Source organism: Prunus avium, chromosome 5, assembly GCF_965620075.1.
Source record: "Prunus avium chromosome 5, drPruAviu1.hap1.1, whole genome shotgun sequence".
NCBI classification, from domain to species: Eukaryota; Viridiplantae; Streptophyta; class Magnoliopsida; order Rosales; family Rosaceae; genus Prunus; species Prunus avium.
The window spans coordinates 12830275-12846103 of NC_142288.1; the positions used below are offsets into that span (position 1 = coordinate 12830275).

The 15829-nt window shown below is 37.7% G+C and overlaps 1 pseudogene; it reads right to left on the bottom strand.

The window, feature by feature from the left end:
• Positions 1 to 7846: 7846 nt before the first annotated feature.
• On the bottom strand, positions 7847 to 12250 carry LOC148294338 (secreted RxLR effector protein 161 pseudogene; annotated as a pseudogene).
• Positions 12251 to 15829: the final 3579 nt, after the last annotated feature.

Genomic DNA, 15829 nt, shown 5'->3' on the forward strand with positions numbered 1-15829 from the left:
AGAGACCACTGGTATGCAAGTTTGGTCCTTTTCCACTCCGTTGGTTTGTATAGATGCAGCTTTAAAAAAATTTATTTGTTGTGTTGGCAGAATAATCACCATTTTTTTTAATTTTTTATACAAGCGATATTGGGAGATGTGGATTTTCTCTCTCTCTCACACACACACACACACACACACACACACACACACACACATTGTTAAGGTGCCATGCGGATTCGAACTTAAGACCACTAGTTTGCAAGTAAAAAGCCCTTTTCAATAGACTAGACCCCATTGACGAATAATGACTAAAATGTACAAGATGTTAAAGAAAATATATTGACTTAGATTTATACATTTTCTCTTAACCTTCGATTGGCTAAATGAAAAAATAAATAATAAAAGATCAACGTCTATCAAACAAAATATGTTTTATTATTTCTTTAGAACTAATTATATATAAACAATCCTATTTATTGAGGAACACATTGTGGAGTACACTTATTTCAACGTCATGAACCATCTATTTTTCAAGTATTCATTCATAGATCATTCTTGTAAAAAGTTAGATAAATTCAAAACCATTAAGACATCTAGTTGTGGCCAATAAAATAGATGAGCATGGTGACACTAAAATGAAACTATTATAATTGAGTGGTCAAATGGTTTCAGAGTACTTAAAAGATAAATTGTTCAAATAATTGAAATACAATACGAAGTGGCCCTATAAGGGGGTGTGTCAATTGAAGCTCTATATATATATTATTTCTCATTTTCCTCCGTCCCCTACCCAACCCACCCTTCTCCCAATTATGAACCACTTAGACATCAATTTTTTTTTTCAAAAATAAGAAAAATAGGGTAAGTTTGGCAATCGTCCCTGAAATAACCCCATTTTGCATTTTCGTCCTTAAATACCAATAATAGTTAAGGTTGTACCACTCTCACTTTCCATAAAGTTTGTCTAACTTGTATTTAACCAAAAAAAAAAAAAAAAAACACTCTTTCGTACCGTAATATAACTTTCTTAGAAGAACAAAAAAAAAACCCTTATTGTAGGTTTGACAAAGAAACACAGTAGCAAAAATCAAGTTCGGCCATGTATGGAACTTAAATTGAGACCCTTACATCATCTAACATGAAAATAATAATAAGAAAAAATACAACATAAACTGATGCCATAAAACAATAAAAGTAATGAGCACAACTATTGTAACACCCCTTACGTACACAAGAAAATGTTACTTATTTTACTTACTTAAGAACCACTTCAGAACAATAGGGTTTATAAAGAAAGACCCAAAGGAAACTATTTATTTTAAACCTAGATAAAACCAAAGGCCGACTCCAAAGTCTTAGCTCCTAAAATATTTAATTAAAACTAGCGGAAGCAAAAACCAAGTTTAGACATTGTAATTTTTCAAACTTCTTATTTTCCAAATAAGACTAGCGAAAGAAACCCTATGGGACCAAGATCCAAGACTGTTGCCGCTAAGCCACCTAAGCAACTTCATTAACGTCTGTATCTGGAACCACAATAAACTACTAGTGAGATTCACTTAGTAAGTAGTATGAACGTGCTTCAAACAAGCACAAAGACCACAATACATATATGAATATAATACAGTCTTATACTTAACACATAGCCTTAACTTAAAAATCTTGCACTAAAACGATCCTACGATACTAGTGGCCCATTGAACGTGCTTCTTTTATGCGGACATCCGTACGTTATTATCGTGCGGACGCTGTGTATTTTGTACTATCCCTCTCTGTTTTCCTGCCTTTTTACAATAGGATCCGCACGATAATAATGTGCGGACATCCGGATAAGAGAATAATTATATATATATATATATATATATATATATATATATATATAGGAGGGAGCCTTGAGTCACCCGCTGGCGACACCAAAAATGTGAGCCACCCAATGGCGACACCAAAAATGTGAGCCTTATAACATACTTATACTCCCAAACATAAAGGCTCATATTAACCAAGGATTCTCTAGGGATTATTTCTTAAAAACACGACATGCTCAAGTAGTGCATGAATGCATGCACATCACTTAAACATACTTACATAACGTGACTTAAACATACTTTGTGAAATTCCTTAGAATGGCCAACCGATATGTTTCTTAATACTTAAACACCACAGCAAGATTGAAATACTGCAACAATCCTGTAAACAAAAACTCTAGAATACACAGCAGAATAAATTCAAATAAAAACGCAAACAATTGCACAAAGGGACACACGATATGTTGACGCAGTAAAAAAACCTCAAGATGAGGAAAACAACTGCGGGCACTATGCCGGAGAACAAATCACTATGAGAAAAAATACAAAAAATCTACAAGTCTCAACTCACAAAACTAACGCTCACAAAGCAGACTTGCCTACTCGCCTTTGCTACTCAACCCAATCAGCGATCTTGTCTTCATTTGTCAACAAGAGATGGCACAACTCTGGTCTTGGCTGCTCACACCTCAAGGCACGATTGCTTATCACCAACATGCATAATGCTCATGAACTCACACATATATGAAAAGATGATGATTTAATCACTCATGGAGGCTAACAAGGAACAACCACATGAGTTTTCAATGTGAACTCTCAAAAACCTCTCTGCAAATATTTTGTCGTTCTTTGCTATTCAACGTTGCAGACCCGCACAACAAAACGGCTAAGTTCCTTTCTTATATTACACGCTTAAAAACTAGGTCAGAGACCAAAAAAGGCTTTTAGCAAAAATGGGTTTTTTAACAAATAAATTATTTCTTTAAAACAAATAAAGCCACTTAATTAAAAACCTAGCTATAAAGACAAAAGAACCCTTTTGCTTAAATAAACATCAAACTAAAGATTATAAAACCATCATTAAAAACTCATTGATGTCTAGCACTGGATTACGTAAGACTGAAACCATATATCAGTCCTGTACATCTGACAACCACTTTTGATGATCTTGCAAATATGCAAATATGAATGTGTATGGGCTTTTTCGTTCCGGCAGCTACTGCGGGCCTGGGCTGCCGTAAGGAGAAAACTAAGGAAAATATCCCCCTTGTGTCTGAGTTCAAAGATCAGACCCCAAAATATTTCGAAAGGGTTGTATAGCCTTAGGAAACACCTTGGTTACCTTCCCCAACGAAAATAATGGCTGCTTACAGATAAATTCTTGGCTTGGCATGAGAAGCTTGCGGCATGGGAGCAAAATCGACATGAGTTTAGCACTGAAGAGAAAATTATGCGTACTTGGGGGGAAAAGGGAGTGTTAAGGTAAGAAATGGAAGGTTTGCAAGCAGGTTTGGCTGAGAAAAAGGGGGGAGAAAGAAATGGGTGTCTTAAGTGTTCTTCCAACAGCTTGACAGAGGTTCTGTCAAATGTGAGAACAGTCTGCTAGAAGAGGGAAAATGGGAGAGAAGGGAGAATGGAGCACGAAATTGCTGGGTTTTGCATGTAAGAGAGGAAGCTTGCTCTCTGGATGTGTATTGTGATGATGGGTAGGAAATGCCTCTTTTTATAAGCGCTGGAAGCTACCCTTTTCAAGAAACCTTAATGGCTTCTATCCAATTTGGCCAAGTCTTTCCCTTCCTTTCTCCCCTCATCCCTTCAATCATCCTATTTTAGTGAAATCCACTCTGCCCATTTGCACAAAATCATGGATTTTTGGGAGCTCAAGACCCTTTCCCGCAGCTGCCTCAGAACTCCCATTTTCAACCATCTCCTTCATTTCCTTTCTTTCTTTTTTTATGGCCAGGTCTGATGAGGGAAAGAGAATGGGTATGCATGTTGGTTCAAATGGTGATCTGCGCTCCAATATCCCTTGGTCCTTTATAAGTTTTTACTTGAAACTTGTTCCTCCCATGTGCTGGAGCTTCCCAGCAACTCTGCATAGTGAACCTCCAGACTTTCCTTCGTGGCTTTGTTCTTCAGCTAGGTGCTGGAGCTTTGCAGCTCTTCTATTGTAATTGTATAGGCCAAGTTGGTTTATTGAGTAAGTGGTTTATCTCTATCAAGCATTGGGCTTTTTTGGTTGAGTCAATAGGCTATTTTGGTTGGGATATTTTCTCTTTGTGCTCATCCACATGTTTGGGCCTAAGAAATGGGCCTGAGTTCCGAGGCTCCCAAGCAACCCCGGGACTTCCATTTCTTGGCCCATCAATGGGCCTCATGTCAACTTATTACCATCCATACCACAACCCACTCAAGCAAGCCCCAGGCATCTTGCGTGGCTTGGGCCCACTTAAGCTTGTAGCGTGGCGTGTTGCTTATTTGCTTGGCGTGACATGTGTGCAAGTGCCTATGACGAACTTTCGCGTGCCCAAATCGGGTTTCTTCTCAATAAGGTATTGCATTGGGCCGAACCGTTGATTTTTTGGGCCTCAACAGAATGCATGGATGCAAAACATACCTTAGTATTGTCTCTGAGCCACACTGATCTAGGATAGCAGAATGTCACATGAAACTGTAGGTTACACTGAAAGACCTACCCTATGTTTTTGTAACAGGAAATTGCCAATATACCAAAAATTGGTCCTAACAATCTCCCCCTTAACCAATTACAAGTGAGTGAAAAGAATTCCTCAAACATGACCACTTGCAATATAGATGGTAACCTGAATTCTGCACCAGTAAACCAAAAATAACCAGTGAAAAGCATGTATGACTGAAAATACAATAAGTAAGTAAAAATAAAACTCATAACGTTTACCCCCCCTTTTTTAGATAGGTAATGGCAAACTCCCCCTCAAGTAAATAACCACTTGCACATCAAAAAACCACTCTCAGAAAGAACAATGGAGGCAAAAGTTCCAAAGTATGAATTCTCCCATGAATGTATGAAAAAACACAGGTAATAATGAATGAGCAATGAGGCACACAAGATATGAATTTTTCAAACCAGTGCCACAAACGAGATTTCTAAGCAAAACTTGTAAGGAGATATCAAGTCAAAATTGAAGAGTAACAATGAGAACCCACAGCATCAAGTGTTGTTGTTGAAGAAAAATGTGAACCTCCCAACATAATTTCACCACCACTAATTAAATAATGGGGTTTTATTATTTTAGGTTCGACCTAGGGGTGGGCATCTAAAACCGAAATACCGAAACCGTACCCTAACCGAACCGTACCATACCGATTTCATACCGTTTCATTCGGTACCGATCAATATTCGGTACCGTACCGTACCGTACCAATAGAGTATGGTATGGTAGCGGTATCAAGTATTTGGTACCGATCAATACCGTACCGTACCGAATACTATTCAGATATATAATTTTCTATTGAATATGTTGATAGATATTGCATATGTTGATTAGGATTTGGTTGATTTGGATATTGAATATGTTGATTAGGATTTGGTTGATTTGGATCTTGAATATGTTGATGGATATTGAATATGTTGATTAGGATTTCGATATTGATAATTGAATATGTTGAATCTTTGAATTTGTAACTTAGGCATCACTTATTTTGGTAAATGAATATGTTGAATATTGAATTGGTTCATTTTTTAGTTGTGTCATTTTTGTACCGAAATGGTACCGATACCGACACGGTACGGTATGGTACGGTACCAATTTTGACAAACGATAATCCCATACCGTACCATACCGATTTAAATTTCCGGTATCGGTAGCGGTACGGGCTCAATACCGTACCATACCGTACCGTGCCCACCCCTAGTTCGACCCATTCGAGACACAAGTCTCTTAATTACAATCCCTTGCTTCAAGGGAAAACCATTTGATTCCATCATAAATAAACAGAATGTGTGTGTTCGGTTTTGTAGCTGCTCCCAAGTCCAACCTCAGGGTGCCTACGTATCCCTTGCGGGAATCAAGCCACTCGTAGTTCAAAGAATTGTAATGAATGAATGACTCATTGCAAAGGAAAGATTTGTATGAATTTGATTGAGAGTGTGTTTGAGTGAATTTAGCTAAATAAACCAGGGATTCGATTTTGATGTGTGTTTGGGGTGAATTTGGTTAAGAATGAACCAGAGATTCAAATTTGGTTGCGGTTGCATCTATTAGCATGCTAGACTGCCTACGTACCCTTGATGGGATCAAACCAACGTAGTTTATTTGGGTCTTTGTGACAATTTGGAGATTTTCAGATTTTCATAGGTAAATGGCCCATGAGAAAAATTGGAAATTAATGGGTAAGTGTGGCCCACTAATTGAGAATTTGTGTTTGAGAGATTTGAATTTAATCTCACTGAAATTTGCATGGGTAGATGACCCATGGGAAAAATTGGAAATTAATGGGTAAGTGTGGCCCACTAACTGAGAATTTGTGTTTGAAAGATTTGAATTTAATCTCATTGAAATTTGCATGGGTAGATGACCCATGAGAATTTCTTATTGTTAATGTCCAAGAAAAATAATGAGCAATTTTGATTAACCCACTAATTTCCTAAAATTGACATTTGCACTTGGAAAAGTATTTTGGCGAATTTGGTTAGAGTAAACCAAGGATTCGAATTTGGTTGCGGTTGCGTCTATTGGTATGGTAGACTGCCTATGTACCCTTGATGGGATCAAACCGGCGTAGTTCCAATTGATTTGGAAATTAATGGGTAAGTGTGGCCCACTAATTAAGAATTTGTGTCTTTGAGACAATTTGGAGATTTTAAGATTTTCATAGGTAAATGACCCATGAGAAAAATTGGAAATTAATGGGTAAGTGTGGCCCTCTAATTGAGAATTTGTATTTGAGAGATTTGAATTTAATCTCATTGAAATTTGCATGGGTGGATGACCCATGGGAAAAATTGGAAATTAATGGGCAAGTGTGGCCCACTAACTGAGAATTTGTGTTTGAGAGATTTGAATTTAATCTCATTGAAATTTGCATTTGAAATTTGCATGGGTAGATGACCCATGAGAATTTCTTATTGTCAATGTCCAAGAAAAATAATGAGCAATTTTGATTAACCCACTAATTTCCTAAAATTGACATTTGCACTTGGAAAAGTATTTTGGCGAATTTGATTAGAATAAACCAAGGATTCGAATTTGGCTGCAGTTGCGTCTATTGGTATGGTAGACTGCCTATGTACCCTTGATGTGATCAAACCGGCGTAGTTCCAAATATTTGGTTTAATTTGCGTGGTTTTGTACCACTTGGGCTTCAATTTGATGAATTGAGAATTAATGGGCATTTTTAGAATTTAAGCCTATTAATCCATAATTTGCGGACTTGAGACTTTGCACCAATTGTTCGCCAACTGGATTTGTTTAATAGATAAGTCCGTTGGGCTTGAGACTTGTTATGAACGAGTCCATTGTATTCAAGACCGTTGGGTCTTGGAATGTCGGCTTGAGACTGACTGATCTTGAGATGTGAGACGAGCCCGGTGCATATGAGACCATTAAGTCTTGGGCCATCAAATCTTGTAATTTCGTATTGGGCCTGTTGCTGTCAATGATTTGGTAATGAGCTGAAATCCCCACTCGGATCAGGTGAGAACACCTATGTAAGAACGCTATATGAGAATCAATCTCAGCCATCCAAAATCATTTGAACGGCTGAAGAGGAAAAGCAAGCTTAATGTAGAAACGGGTATGCTGCATTTACCTCTTTGCCCACGTGTCCTGCCGCGCCTTTTTCAATCACGCCTTTCTTCTTTCCTTCCTTCCTCCTTCCTCCGCTTTTACCAGAGAAACCCCAAAATCTTCAGCAGAAATGGGGGAAATATCCAACCCATTTCCACCCCAAAAACTCCCATATTCTCTCCCCCTTCATCTTCCTCGTTCTCTTCTCCTTCTTCACGTCAATTCTTCTTCCAAGCTCAACTGGCTTTGCATCTACTCACCCCCTTCCTCACACCACTACAACTTAATAAGCTACAAGTTCCTCTCCTCCACCCCCACTTGGAAATCTAGGTAGAGAGCCAATGCTTTGCTAACCTTCGCAGTCACAATTTTGGCCCTCATGCGTGCCATGGCCTCTATCTCTGATAATCTCAACCACCCCACTCCCACTTCCCAAGTCCAGGTCCTTTCTCTTTTCTTTGGTAGATCTAGAATTTAAAAAGTTTGAATTAGAATACCCAGTTCGATTTTATGTTTGATTTTGCTTGTTGGGTCCGTCTATGTGCTGAACATCAATTGGTTTCAGAAGCAACCAAATGGGAACGACGATGACGAGGTACATTTCTCTAATTTATAGTTTGATGGGTTATATGTAAAATTGCTCTGTATATGAATTCAATTTGGTATTGGCTTAAATGGGTTTCCGTTGATTCTTCTTTATAATCTAGTTTAAAGACTGCCACTTTGGGATTGATTTGTAAGCATAAATGAGGGCTTTACACTCATCCTAGTGGAATACAACTCAAATGCAGAAGTAGAGTCCATTTACAACTCACCTTGTTGCTCATACAGAGTGTAAGGGTAGATTAAACAATTGAGCTAAAGGAGTCCTAATTGTACAAGGATTAATACATGATATGTACGGTTAAAGTTGGGATTAATGCATCATTTTGATCTGTTGGTTGTTGTATTAATCTAAAATGTAAACACAACTGTAAAGCTATATAGAATAGTAAAAGACCATGTACAGAGCCACTTGATGAGGAATAAACATAAGGATATCATATTTTATGTGATAATAAGTGCAGAACATGGAGACAAGACTCGTGCCCATTGATTGTACTGCAAAAGGAGATCGTAGAGTTGTAGAAGCATCTGTCATTGAAGCAAACATCCCTTCATCATGTAAGTGATCAAGAGGTATTGTGAGTTTCCTAAAGACTATAGCAGATTTATTTTTTAGTCTTACTTGATTTTCTATAGCAAGGGTCTTTGAGATTTATTTTCTATATCAAATTTCCATGTGTATGCATTTGTGTGTGTATGGACTATGTATGGATGTACAGATTTCGGAGCAAAGCTCTGAAATTTCCGGGTTTTGTGTTTTAGTTTTAGTAAATCATTTGAATCTTTAATCTAGATGTATTTTATGTGTTGAAAGTAAAATATAAAACGTTAATATTAGGATCCTGGAGAGCTTAATCACCTCTTTCCACTATTGGTATGAGCTCATTGGTTATATGTTTATAAATAATCAAGTAGTAAGATCACAGTCCTTCAGCCTTTTAAAAGATGTGGTCGTTCTCCTCAGTCGAAAAGGAGGTCCATGGTTTGACTAATTATAGGTGGTAGTTGCTGGTGTTGAGGTTTGTGATAGATATAAGAGAACAAAATGAGATTGTTGTGACTATAGGAAAACAGGTAAAAGAAAATTTGACATCTTTTTTATTTTTGTTTGGTGACGAAAATAAGAAGGCAGTTACTAGAGTTCAAGGTTATAATAACCCCATGATTATGGATTTTTGTCTACTATTTGGCTCTCTAATGCTCTACTTCCTTCTCTATACAGCTTGTTTTTCCTCTCCAATTCATTTTTTTTTTCTTGGGTATTTTTTAATGTCAACTTTGTTCTTTGTCTGTATATATACAAAACAAAATTTAGGCATGGTCTTTGTCTATATTTTTTAATGTCACTTTTTTCTTTTGTATTTTGTTCTTTGTCCGTATTTCTTTTTTCTTTCATACTTATGATAATAGTGTGAGTAGTATGGATATGAGTATCATTTTTGTATCTTAATGTGTTGATAATAGTGTTAGTAGGTATCATTTATGTACTTTAATGACTTGATAATAGTGTGAGTCGGTATCACTTATATATCTTAATGTGTTGATAATAGTGTGAGTATGTATCATTTTTGTATCTTAATGTGTTGTTAATAGTTTGAGTAGGTATCATTTATGTACCATAATGTGTAGATAATAGTGTAAGTAGGAATCATTTTTGTATCTTAATGTGTTGACAATAATGTTAGTAGGTATCATTTATGTACTTTAATGTGTTGATAATAGTTTGAGTAGGTATCACTTATATATCTTAATGTATTGACAATAAAGTTAGTAGGTATCATTTCTGTATCTTAATGTGTTGATGATAGTGTGAATAGTATGGATATGGGTATCAGGTCTGTATCTTCATTGTTTTTGTAATAGTTTCAGTATATCTTATATAAACGGTGTATGTTGCAGGTATAAAATGGAATCTGGGTTTGAACTATGTTTCACAGAGGCGAGTACAGTCATGTAATCAAGCAATTTCTATGGATACAGTTTAAAATTCACAATAAAATATGGCTCGTAAACAATTCAAAGGATTCACTAGAGCTTCAACATCATATTTTTATAATTTTTTAAAATTATAAATTTTACAAGTAATAGAGAAATGACACAAGTTAGAGTTGCAATGCTGCATCATTACTTGTTTGCCACCAAAATATCTTTCGTAAACGCCACGATGTAGCAATATATTCCACGATGTAGCAATATACAAAACAAAATATCTTAATGAAAGAAACTATTTTTGAGTGTATATATTCATTAATAAAGCATTATGGTTGGTTTTCTAGTTAAAATCGTTGTATAGCATCATAGGAAATAAAAAAGAACTAAAATGTAGCAATTTGGGAACTTATTAGACGACGGTTTTTATAATAAATCATGATCTTTACAGATAATTAATGACGGTTTTTATAAAAAAGGTCGTCTATTATAGGTAAAGATGACGTTTTTTTAAAAAAAAGGGTCGTCTATTATATGTAAAGATGACGGTTTTTTTTTAAAAAAGGGTCGTCTATTGTGAAGTAAAGATGATTGTTTTTTTTTATAAAAATGGTTTCATCCTATAATTAACGATCTTTACCTTTAAACAACGACGATTTTCTTTAAAAATCGTCGTCTTTACAGATAAACAACGACGGTGAAAAGCCGTCGTAGTTTGACACCCAAATAGACGGCGGTCGATTTAACGACGGATTTCAAAGCATTACAACGACGGTGGATCCCCGTCGTCTATTTTGTTTTTTGTAGTAGTGTAAAAATGGACCAAGCCATCCCGTACTTGACGCGACCCTCGACACTAGTTAGGTAAGAGGTCCGGCTACTTTGGGATAACCTGAGTCAAGCTCCAAAGATATCTATCATTGTTGTTTAAAATAAAATCTTGCAACATAGGCATTCATATAGCTCATATTGGTGTGCGTGTGCAAGAATCAAGGAAAGCCTATGATAATTTTGGCTAAGCAAGGATGAATGCTAGAGACTAACATAGAAAAATATCTATCAACGAAGAGCATGTGTCTCATAGTTAGGCCCTCACTTAGACTAGAAAACCCAATCTTAGTTCAAAGAAATACAAGCTAATGACAATGGAATTGAAAATGCAGTGCAATGAGGTACTACAAAGCTACAAAAAAAACATAAAAATACCAGAAACTGATAAACCTATTCGACATGGGCATACAACAATGAAATTTGAATGCATAAAAAATTAGAGGGAGTTCATTCAATGGAACAAATACCGAGAGACTTCCTGAGAGTTTCAAAACGAACAGTGTCTAATGGTTTTGTAAACAAATTAGCCAATTGTTTTTCTGTGCAAAGAAACTCAAGACTTACTACCTTTTCTTCAACCAATTCATGAATAAAATGATGCCTAATATCTATGTGTTTTGTTCATGAATGTTGAACTGGATGTTTGGAAGTATTTATTGCACTCAGATTATCACAAAAAAGAGTTGAAGTACCTTGCTGAATGCCATAATCACTCATCATTTGCTTCATCCATAGTAATTGTGTGCAACAACTTCCGGTAGCGATATATTCCGCTTCGGCTGTAGACAAGGAAACACAAGCTTGCTTTTTGCTATGCCAAGGCACAAGATTATTACCTACATAAAAGCACCCTCCAGATGTGCTCTTCCTATCATCAACGTTTCCAGCCCAATCCGCATCGGTGTAACCTGCAATTTCAGAATTTGAGTCAAATGAATAATATATACCTAAAGTTGGAGTACCACTTACATATATGATGATTCTCTTGACTGCATTCAAGTGCGACTCCTTTGGATTTGCTTGAAAACGAGCACACACACCCACACTGAATGAGATGTCAAGTCGACTGGCTGTTAAATATAAGAGGCTTCCAATCATGCTTCGATAAAGTGTTTGTTCTACACATTTTCCAGATGGGTTAGCATCAACTTTGTTGACTGTAGCCATGGGATTCCTTGTTGGTTTGTCAAAGCTCATACCAAATTTCTTTACCAAGTCATTTGCATACTTGGTTTGAGAAATAAAGATACCATGATCTTGTTACTTGACTTGCAGGCCTAGGAAAGGGCTCAGCTCCCCACACATACTCATCTCAAATTTGCTGCTCATAACTTCAGTAAATTCTTTTACAAGCAATTCAGACATAGACCCAAAAACAATGTCGTCGACATAAACCTGGGCAACAATCAAATCCTTTTTGGTCGTTTTGACAAATAGAGTTTTATCAACAGCTCCTCTGACATACCCTTTATTCAGGAAATGGGATGACAACCGATCATACCAAGCCCTAGGGGCTTGCTTCAGCCCATAGAGAGCTTTTCTAAGACGATATACTGTTTGTGCCTAATAAATCACGGCCATGAACTCACCGAAGGAGCCCCTTTTCTCGGCCCTAACACTTGCTCGTGAAGCTAAAGCGCGGCGTTTCGCCAAGATGTTTGGCCTTCCTAAAAAGCAAAGGAAAAGTTGCGAAGGCATGATCATCTCGGCCTTGATTATAGGCCGAGGCTGAAGTCGAACAAAATCACGGCCAAAGGTACTAACGTCAGATCATCAAGTGGCAGCAGGGTCCCACGCTTCATTTAATGAAGCAATGCCTCTGTTTATTGCAACAAACCCACTGGCCACGAATAAGCATTTAATGCACGAGGGAAGGTGGGAAGTGATTGAAGTCAGGATTTGGTGATAGGAATTAGAGTGATTAGACGCAGACATTCTCACAAGAATTCTTGCAGTTTGAGAGATTAGGTCACCAACTATCAGAAACAATAAATGCGTCTCCACTGCCAGAAGCGCAGAACCCACGATCAGGGCGGTGGCCGAGATTCACCGAGATTTATGGGGTCACACCACCATACTTCACGATCCCAAATGTCGATTGGACTACCCACTTGCTCTAATCAGGCTCCACCATGCAGATTTTTAGCCTCGATTACTCCTCCAAGAACTCTTCCTATAAATACAAGGCTCAAGCTACATTCACAGGGTTCAAACACCAAACAAAAGCCTCCCACGGAGCAAATTATATTTTCCTGTAATGCACTTTTAATATCTTTACTTGCTTTCCTAGGAGTAGTGTTAGTTTGTAAGGAAAATCCATTCATCAATATATCATACGACCCTTGATTTTCAAGGCGCCGGAGCACCATCTCTGTTACTCATTCATTCACCCCATATATCATACGACCGTCGCTCACTGAGCAGCGCGCCGGAGCACCGCCCAAAACCCACCATCAGCACCACCCCTAAACGGCCTTGTAGCTCAGGTCGTGAACCTAACAGCCGAGATCAGTTCCTCTCTCGGCTACAATCATTTGATTAGAAGACGAGTTTAAACAGGCGCACCAGTTGACCATTCTATCCACATCAACATCTCGATGCACGGTAAACCGTGCTGGCACGCCCGCGCACAACCGCACCGCATCCAAAAGCAGGAAGCCACGTGTTAACGCACATCCTCTCGGCCCGGAACCCCAGGCCGTGAGATTTGCGCAGCCGACATATACATGTTCTAGATTGTAAGGATCTTTGAATCCTACATGTTGTTCTACATATACCTCCTCCTGTAAAACCCCATTTAGGAACGCACTTTTCACATCCATCTGGTGTAGTTTGAACCTTAGATGACAAGCTATAGCTAAAAGCAATCTAACTGATTCAAGCCTTGCCACGTGAGAGAAAGTTTCATCGAAATCCAACCCTTCAACCTGGGTATATCCCTGTGCAACCACCCTTGCTTTATTTCTTGTAATAACACCATTTTCATCAATTTTGTTTGTGAAGACCCATTTAGTACCTTTCACATTCAAGTCCTTGGGACGTGGAACCAAGTACCACACATCATTTCTAGTGAATTGGTCTAACTCCTCTTGCATAGCCGTGATCCAATCATAGTCAAGGAGTGCTTCTTTTGAATTTTTCGGTTCCAATTTGGAAAGATAGCACATATGAGTTACCTCTGCAACAACTTGGCTTCTTGTCTTTCTTTGATCATTTAAATCTCCAATAATATCATATGGTGTGTGGTCTTTTTGGACTTGCCGAGCACCAGGTCTAAGAGGAGGTGAAAACATATCTTCTTTTGCATGCACTTCATCATCAATGTCAGCCACCTTGTCATTTTCTTCTTGCCTAGAAGCTGCTGGAATAATATCCTCATCATCATCTGCATAAGAACCAAATGACATATTAGTATCATTGACAACGTCATTAGTTGATTCCATTACTGTACATGTCATTTTGTTAAACACCCTATAAGCCCTGCTAGTGAGAGAATAACCCAAAAAGATGCCAGTATCACTTCTTGTATCAAACTTTGCTAGGTTTTCTCTATCTCTATAAATATAACAAAAGCTGCCAAAAACCCTCATGTGCTTTATGTTAGGTTTTCTCCCTTTCCAAAGCTCATAAGGAGTTGAAGTTGTGCCCGGTCTAAGATATACACGATTTTCTGTATAACACGCTGTACTAATAGCTTTTGCCCAAAACTTTTTCGCTATCTTAGCACTTGTCAAGATCACACGTCCCATTTCAAGCAAGGTGTGATTCTTCCTCTCAACCACCCCATTATGTTGAGGTGTAATAGGAGCTGAAAATTCGTGCTTTATTCCTTTCTCTTCACAATATTCAGCAAAGCTTACATTTTCAAACTCCGTTCCATGGTCTGTTCGAAGTCTCATGACAGTAACACGTGAAGCATTTTTCTCAATCTGAATTTTGTTGCATAAGCCACGAAAACTCTTGAATGCATCAGATTTTTCACGAAGAAAATCAGCCCAAGTAAACCGAATGAAGTCATCCACCAACACCAACATATACTTCTTTCCATCTATGCTCTCAGTCTGAATGGGACCAACTAAATCCATATGCAGCAAGTCTAATGGCTGAGATGTTGATATGTAGGATATGCTTTTGTGAGCAATCTTGACTTGCTTACCTAATTGGCATGCACCACACACTCCTGCAGACTTAGCAGACCTCTGACACACTCCATCTTGGACAACTTCAAGAGATGACGAAAGTGGATATGACCAAGTCTTCTATGCCATAGTTCCATCACGTCATCTGTAGCTCGGTTGTACACAAGACTTTTGTTCTCATTCACCTGAATACAATAGCAATTATCCTTGGATCTCATACCACTCATAACCTTCTTTCCTTGCAAATCAGCAACATAGCATTGATCTTTATCAAACCACACACTGCCACCATCATCACAAAGTTGACTGATGCTTATCAAATTTGCCTGCAAATTTTCCACCAGCATGACATTCTTTAAGAACGGTAAGCCAAGTGTCTCAACATCTCCTTTCCCTAAAATTTTACCTATACTTCCATCTCCAAATGTCACAGAGCCTTCCACACACTATGTATTCAGATTTGTAAACCAACATTTATCACCGGACATATGTCTTGAACAACCATTGTCGAAATACCATGTATCAGATTTTCTAGCAGATAAAGCAGTTAAAGTCACCAAGCATATTTCCTCTTTTTTTCTCCACACTAGTTTGGTTCTTTGAGATGGATTAAAATTTCTTGGAGAATAACAGTAAGTTGACCTCTTCTTTTTTCTAAGCATATTGCATCTAGGCCGTAAGTGACCTAAAACTCCACAAAAATGACAGATTGGTATAAATTTCTTTAGGTTAACCTTCACTTCAGTAGAAGAAGATTCTTTGATGAATT